The following is an 8,461-nucleotide window of genomic DNA, read 5'->3' as shown; positions in this document are numbered from 1 at the left end:
ACTTAATAAAATGACTTCACTTCAATTGCAAACAGCGATTTCTTAGTCACTTCCCAAGCCGGGAATCAATCCCGGGTGGCTGCAACGGAAGGAATGGATTTGTGAAGCATTGAAAGGTGCCCTCGAAATATCTCGCACTGCTCATTTCAAAACACGGTTGTAACTTGTTTCAGTGCAAAAGAAGGCAGGCTCGATGTGCCAAATGACCGACTCATGCAACTGGTTCATGTGTTCTTATACAGTGCACAGACCAAATGATTAAATGATCAACTCTCCCTCAGTTCGCATTTCTTTCATTGTGCAAAATAATTTATGGGTTAATTAATGATGTTTTCCTGTGAATGCAACAAAAAAATTTAAGGACAATAAATCGGCCAACGGAGGGCTTGAACTCACAATCCTGAGATTAAGAGTCTCATATTCTACCGACTGAGCTAGCCAGGACTGCTTAAGTTATATCTTCCTGTCGTTGATGGCTGCCAGGGGCCTGTTGGCTCCGCACCATGGGTTTATCTCGAACTTCAAACCTTGAAACTGGTTCTCCTGATTTCCAAGCCCCTTGTATTGCAGAACCTTCATTTCGACGAACATCTCCAGCTCACTGTGTAGGCCTCGTGGCGCAACGGTTGTGTGTCTGACTCAAGATTCGAAGGTTGTGTGTTCAAACTAGGTCGGGGTCACTGTTCTTTCAGACATTAGTTTCCAGAATTAATATTTCCTTTGCTGTTTGGCAATAACCAGACCCTTGCTCCAAGGTCTGTCTCACTATTTCCCCGGTGTCAGGCAGAGACACTCCTGCTGCCCTCATTTATTTCATGTGACAGGACACAAAAGTTCAAAATCAACCTGCAGGTGGCCACACACAGCACTGAATAGTCAGGATGGCCTGACTTATTACACCTACCACAGTGGATAACCTCATATTTCCCACATTATACTCCATCTGACAAATTACTGCCCAGTCACTGTGCCTATCGATATCGCTTTGCAAATTGTTTGTGTCCTCCTCACAACTTGCTTTCCCACCGATCTTTGGATCATCTTCGCTACATTACCAACATGCAGAGCACAGAACCACTTATTGACCGACTGACTTTCCCTCAGATAGCATTTCTTTCATTGAGCAAAAGAAGATTATCGATTCATTAACGATGTTATACCATGAAAGCAAAATAAAAGTAAAACGAAAATAATTTGCACACTTGAAAGTAATATTTTTGTTTGGTGCAGTTCCGGTCAGAGAAATGTTGTGAAAGGAACTTTTTGCAGAGAGAGGGATTGAGTATTTCAGCTTGTTGCTGAACACTTCTCTCTGGGCAGAGAACTAAGCACCAGTTTCTGTAGTGTAGCGGTTATCACATTCACCTCACACGCGAAATGTCCCCGGTTCAAGCCCGGGCGGAAACATTATTTCTGAAACAAAAACTGGTTTTAAATGTTCATTGTTCATGTGACAATGGCCTTCTTCCGTCCTGTAAACTTCTCTGATTCCATGATGAGCAATGAACATTTAAAACCAGTCTCCTGAAATACAGAGTGTGTAAAATTTGAAAGGGAATAAAACTTCCTCAATGATTCAAGTTTCACAAATTATTAAAATTAAGTTGTTGAAGTTTCGACTGTCCCTCAGTGATCATGTTAGCATTTCTTACATTCTGCTAAACAATGCCATCGGTTAATACCAGCAGATACAAGCCGCATTTCAAACCCGGAAACAACTCATTCATTATTCACCCTTCATAGTTCAAGTGCACAGAGGGTTATTTATACTCCATCCCAGAAATTCAAATCCAACTTCTGACATTCCTTATTTCGAATTACCAACTCATTTGCTTTGACACCACTCTGAAGTGTTTTGTGTCATCTGTGTAATTTAATTAAATTACTTCACTTTAATTATAAACGGTGGTAGCAAAATTACTTCTCCAACTGGGAATCGAACCCTGGTAGCTGTCGTGATCAGAATGTTTTTGTGAAGCATTTAAATATGCTCTCTAAAAATCTTGCGTTCCTAATTTACAAATAGGGTTACCATTGGTTTCAGTGTGAAAGAAGGAGATTGAAAATGACAACAAAAACACCAGGCAGCGACTACATTAAGACAAATTCAAACTTTTCACAAAGTTGGTTTACGAAGTAACGGCTGAGCTAAAGTTGGCACTAACCAGTCCAATCAGAATTTTAAATGGTTCGATGAGATCCCCGCTCATCCTTCTAAATTCCAATGTATAAAGGCCCAGTTGATCCACTCTCTCCTCATATGTCAGTCCGGCTTGCCCCTTATCCTTAGACTGTGTCCCCTGGTTCTGGACTTCCCCAACATCGGGAACATTCTTCCTGCATCTAACCTGCCCCGTCCCGTCCAAATGTTAAATGTTTCTATGAGATCACCTCTCATCCTTCTAAACTCCAGTGAATACAGGCCCAGTTGATCCAGTCTCTCCTCATATGTCAGTCCTGCCATCCCGGGAATCAGTCTGGTGAACCTTCGTTGCACTCCCTCAATAGCAAGAAGGACCTTCCTCAGATTAGGAGAACAAAACTGAACACAATATTCCAGGTGAGGCCTCAACCAGGCCCTGTACAACTGCAGTAAAACCTACCTGCTCCTATGCACAAATCCCCTCGCTATGAATGCCAACATACCATTTGCCTTCTTCATCGACTGCTATAACTGCATGCCAACTTTCAATGACTGATGAACCATGACACCCAGGTTTCGTTGCACCGCCCCTTTTCCAAATCTGCCGCCATTCAGATAATATTCTGCCCGAGTGTATTTGCCCCCAAAGTGGATAACCTCATATTTATCCACAGTTGCTGCATCTGCCATGCATTTTCCCACTCGCCTAACCTGTCCAAGTCACCCTGAAGCCTCCGAGCGTACCCCTCACAGCTCACACCGCAACCCAGTTTAGTGTCATTTGCAAACTTGGAGATATTACACTGTTACATGTTCAGTACATGTTACAATGAACATTCTGAATTAGACACCTCAAGTAAAGTGCGTGCAATGGGCAATGATTCAACAATTAACATAAATACGGAAGGAGCAGGACACGGCCATTCGGCCCCTCGAGCCTGCTCCACCATCCAATAATATCGTGGATGTTCTGATCCTGCACCCCTGGTCTTTTTATACTCCTCTCCAGTTTCTGCAGTGTCGAGTTCTCACTATCTGTCCTAAGCTTCCCTGTTTCCTTTATCTTACCCTTTGTGTCCCTTGAGGAATTTGTATCCCCTATCTGACTTTACTCACTCTGTGTTTTAGGAGACTGGTTTAAAATGTTAATTGCTCATCATGGAATCAGATAAATTTACAGCACGGAAGCAGGCCATTCGGCCCATCGTGTCCGTGCCAGCCGACAAACAGCTCCCCAGCCCAGTCCCACTTTCCAGCTCTCGGTCCGTAGCGCTGTAGGTTATGGCACTTCAGGTGCACATCCAAGTACTTTTTAAATGTGCTGAGTGTTTCTGCCTCTATCACCATTTCAGGCAGTGAGTTCCAGTGATTTCCCCTCGAATCCCCTCTCAACTTTCGACCAATTACTTTAAATCTGTGCCCCCTGGTTGTTGACCCCTTTTCAAAGGGAAACAGGTCCTTCCTGTCCACTCTATCCAGGCCCTATATAATGTTATACACCTCAATCAGGTCTCCCCTCAGCATCCTCTGTTCCAAGGAAAACAAACCCAGCCTATCCAATCTCTGCTCAGAGCTAAAATTCTCCAGTCCCGGCAACATCCTCATAAACTTCCTCTGTACTCTCTCCAGTGCAATCAAGTCCTTGCTGTAATGTGGTGACCAGAACTGCATGCAGTACTCTAGCTGTGGCCTAACTGTTCAAGAATAACCTCCCTGCTCTTGTATTCCAAGCCTCTGTATAATCGATCTGGACAGCAGCGTGCACTGTCGAGAGGTGATCGTGGGAGGCTAAGCCTTAGTTGAATCGGAGAGGAGGATGTTCTCTGCTGATCAACATGCAGTCACTCACAATTCCTCATTCTTAAGGCGGTACTGTGTTACTGTAAGTTGCGGTGGATTAGTGAAAGAGTCCATGTCATTACTGGCTTGCAAAAAAAGCTATTTACCCAACGTGGGGCTCAAATCCCCAATCCTGAGATTAAGTGTTTTATGTTTGACAAATTGACCTCGCTGGGCTTGGCAAAGCTATGGATCCTTGTTGTATCTCAAATGTTGTTGGTGGATTAATAATTGAAATAATGATTGAGTATCTCACAGCCTTTAATTATTTTTGCCAACTTGTCATCGGGAACATTCTTCCTTCATCCTCGTGAACCTTGTCTAAACTGCCTACAATGTAAGTATATCCCTCCTTAAATATGGAGACCAAAACTGTTAGCATTTCTTTCATTGTGCAAAAGAAGATTAGTTCACGTGAAAGCAACATAAAAGTTTAAGGAAAATGATTCACCCGAGATGGGGCTCGAACCCATGACCTTGATATTAAGAACCTCATGTTCTACCGACTTAGCTAGCCGGGCTTCTCAACATCGCTCCTGTCAATCCCCTTCAGTTAGTGGTCAATGGTGATCCCAGGCTGTTGATGGCGGGGGATTCGGCGATGGTAATGCCGTTGATAGGCGGGCCTGCTGAAGTTGCATCTTCCTGTCGCTGATTGCTGCCAGGCGCCTGTTGGCTCCACCCCGTGAACTTCAAACCACGAAACAGGTTCTCCTGAATTCCAAGGTGTGTACGGAGATCAACCATCAAAGGCTTTGTCATTAACCACAGGGGGTCCGCCAATTTTCTGATCGCAATGCGCTTTCATTCCTTGTCCTTAAAATTGCGGACGTGTAAATTGGGGAGTTTAATGACTTTGAAAGGAACATTGTTTTTTGGTGCAGTTCCGCTCAGAGAAATGTTTGAGAAAGGAACGTTTTGCAGAGAGAGGGATTGAGCGCCTGTTGGCATAAACATTTTTGAAATGAAAACTTGTGGACGATAAAATGGAACAAGAGCAGTCCGGGGTACATTGTCACATGATGCAAGCTATCTCGGACACGGACCAAAGCTCCCCGTACACCGAGCACAGGCTCAGGAAAACCTCGGGTAGAGGATATCTCGGTCACTGGGCCTTCCAGCAACACTGAACACGTGCCCGGTCTGAAACTTTCCAGAGTAATAACTTGTAACTAGAGCATCCAACAGTCTCTTGGGATCCCTTGGAACTTCAGGGGATGCGCTCCCTGGTGGTGGAACATGGGAGTGCATGCTTTACAGAGACACAACATCACTCCCCCGCCAAATCAAAGTGAAAACTTTTTACAAGGTGAGGCGGTCGGGAGCCTTTCTTTCCCTGGTGGACCGCCTCGGTACAAATGTCTGTTCTGGTGTGTTTGCTGTGCCCTCGCTGGGCTGGCGTGTTGTTAGCCCTGCAGGGCTGCTGGGTGAGTCTGGCCTTGCTGGGCTGTTGGGTGTGATGGGTTCGATTTCCTGGTCCGTGCTGGTGTCGTTAATCCTTTGGGTGTGTGTTGCGGGTTCGAAAAAGGTGGTGTCTGCTGTGGGTTGTTCAGGGCAGCCTGTGAACCACAGCCTGGTTTGGTCCAGGTGATTTCTGCAAATTTGTCCATTGTCTAGTTTGACGACAAACACCCTACTCACTTCTTTAGCGATCATCGTGCCCGCGATCCACTTGGGACCATGTCCATAGTTTAGCACATGCACAGGGTCATTCAGATCAATTTCCCGTGACACAGTGGCGTGACCATCATTTACATTTTGTTGCTGACGCCTGCTCTCTATCTGATCATGCAAGTTGGGTGGACCAGCGAGAGTCTGCTTTTAAGCGTCCTTTTCATGAGTAGCTCAGCCGGGGGCACCCCTGTGAGCGAGTGGGGTCTCGTGCTATAGCTGAGCAGTACTCGGGACAGGCGGGTTGGGAGTGAGCCTTCTGTGACTCCTTTGAGGCTCTGTTTGATTGTTTGTGCTGCCCGCTCTGCCTGCCCATTGGAGGCTGGTTTAAACGGGGTCGAGGTGATATGTTTGATCCCATTGCGGGTCATTAATTCTTTAAATTTGGCACTGGTGAAACATGGCCCGTTGGCACTAACCAGTATGTCACGCATGCCGTGGGTGGCAAACATGGCCCTCAGGCTTTCAATGGTGACGGTGGCAGTGCTTCCCGACATTATTTCACATTCAATCCAATTTGAAAAAGCATCCACCACCACCAGGAACATTTTACCAAGAAATGGGCATGCATAGTTGTCATGGATCCTCGACCCTGGTCTGGAGGCCAGGAGCACAAACTTGGTGGTACCTCTGTGGACGCGTTGCTCAACTGAGCACATACACTGCATTGCCGTACACAGGACTCTAAGTCAGGGTCGATACCGGGCCAGCACATGTGGTATCTCGCTATCGCTTTCATCATTACTATATCCGGGTGTGTGCTGTGGAGATCCGAGATGAACGTCTCCCTGCTCTTTTTTGGCAGAACTATGCGGTAACCCCACAACAGGCAATCTGCCTGACTGGACAGCTCGTCCTTTCGCCGCTGGAACGGCTTGATTCCACTGGGGAGATGATGCCCTCGTGTGGCAGTCTGTCCAGCTCGATTTCTCCTCTCTCCTCTTCATGTGAGGTACCGCTCGCGCCTTGTGGTGAATGGATCGTGCCTCTGGGACCAAGTGGATCCGCACCTTCGCCCCGGAAAAGTTTCCAATGCCTGGCTCAGAAAGGGAAGGACATTTGTTCAGAACCTGGGTACATAAGGCCTCATCGACATGTGATCGCGTTCGGATGGTATCCCAGTTCCAGCGGATTTTCCCGCCAGCTCTTTCCAAGCAGTGTGGGGCCATCGCCCGGGACAATCCAGAGTGGCAGTTCGTGCACCGTGCCCTCGTAGCTGACCTTGACCATGGCGCTGCCCAGGACAGTGATAAGCTCTTTGGTGTACATTCTCAGTTTCGTGTGAATGGGGCTTCGGGCTGGTCTGAATGCCTTGTAGCACCACACTCTCTCAAACATCTTTTTACTCACGATGGATTGGCTAGCGCCAGTGTCCAGTTCCATGGATAGGGGTTAGCAATTCAATTTTACATTTTGCATTATAGGTGGACATTTCGTCGAAAATGTGTGCACCCCGTCTACTTCAGCATCTGCCTCCTCTCTCTGAGGCTCGAAATTGCTTTGATCCACCATGGACCGATCTTCCTCTGCCACATGGTGGTTAGCAGCTTTTGCAGAGCTTGCAGCTCATTCGCAAGCTCGTTGGAGATGCCCCATTGTTCCACAGCTCTTGCAAACATACCCTTTGAAGCTGCTTAATGGAAGCCTCCATAACGCCAACAAGGTGTGAATTGCCTTGCATTCATCCTTTGTTGGGGACTCTAGTAGTTGCTGGCAGTTGCAGATTCGTGGTTTCTGCCCTGTACATATCTGCTTACAAACACAGTTCCAGTTAATTTATGAACATTGCTAGCACTTGTGTGCTGGAGATTTGTTTGGTGTAATCACTGGTGGACATAAATACCTGTGTTATCGCAATGGCCTTACTGAGGGTCGGTGTCTCTACAGCCAAAGGTTTTCGTAGGATGGTCTCGTGTCCAATGCCCAGTACAAAACAGTCTCTGACATTTGATCCAGGTCGCGATCAAAGTCACATTATCCTGCAAGTCGCCTTAGCTCGGCGATGTAACTCGCCACTTCCTGACTTTCAGATCGCGGGCACCTGGAGAACCGATACCTCGCCATAGCATGCTCTCCCTCGTGTTAAGATGCTCCCGAACCAGTGTACACTGCTCCTCATACGATTTATCTGTGGGTTTCACCGGAGCCAGAAGATTCTTCATGAGACTGTATGCCTGAGCTCCACAGACTGTGAGGAGGACAACTCTCCTTTTTGCAGCACTTCCTTCTCCATCCAGCTCGTTGGCTACAAAGTACTGATTTAGCCATTCGACATAGGCTTCCCAGTCCTCACCTTCCGAGAACTTCTCCAGGATGCCCACAGTTTGCTGCAAGTTTGTGCTGGATTCATATACTCGTGGCCAGTTATTGTGTTCCTAACGCAGATGATGCTGCACATGGGAGGTTAAAGTAACAGTGACCTCAGTCTTTCATAAGACACTCCTGATTGAGGAACTGGCCTTAGGGGCCGGCTTATATACAGTGCTCCCAAGTGGTGCTGGGATCCCTTGGGACTTCAGGGGATGAGCTCCCTGGTGGCGGAACATGGGAGTGCATGCTTTACAGATACACAACACATACGTTGCCTCAACTTTGATTTCTTCCATCATCACTTGTGATTATCCTTCGCCGCACGTCCGCCACGATCTCTCACCGTTCCACCACCACGATCTCTCACCGTTCCTCCACCACGATCTCTCACCGTTCCTTCAGCAAGATCTCTCACCGTTCCTGCACCACGATCTCTCACCGTTCCTGCACCACGATCTCTCACCGTTCCTCCGCCACGATCTCTCACAGTTCCTCCAC

General features: G+C 47.0%; 1 non-coding gene across 1 annotated transcript; it reads left to right on the top strand.

Moving 5' to 3' along the window:
- The first annotated feature begins 1,334 nt into the window (after positions 1–1,334).
- On the top strand, positions 1,335–1,407 carry trnav-cac (transfer RNA valine (anticodon CAC)). The gene has a single exon. It is a non-coding gene; the product is annotated as a tRNA-Val (tRNA).
- Positions 1,408–8,461: the final 7,054 nt, after the last annotated feature.

Source organism: Pristiophorus japonicus, unplaced genomic scaffold (genome assembly GCF_044704955.1).
Source record: "Pristiophorus japonicus isolate sPriJap1 unplaced genomic scaffold, sPriJap1.hap1 HAP1_SCAFFOLD_29, whole genome shotgun sequence".
NCBI lineage: Eukaryota > Metazoa > Chordata > Chondrichthyes > Pristiophoridae > Pristiophorus > Pristiophorus japonicus.
This window is presented reverse-complemented; position numbering and strand designations above follow the sequence as displayed.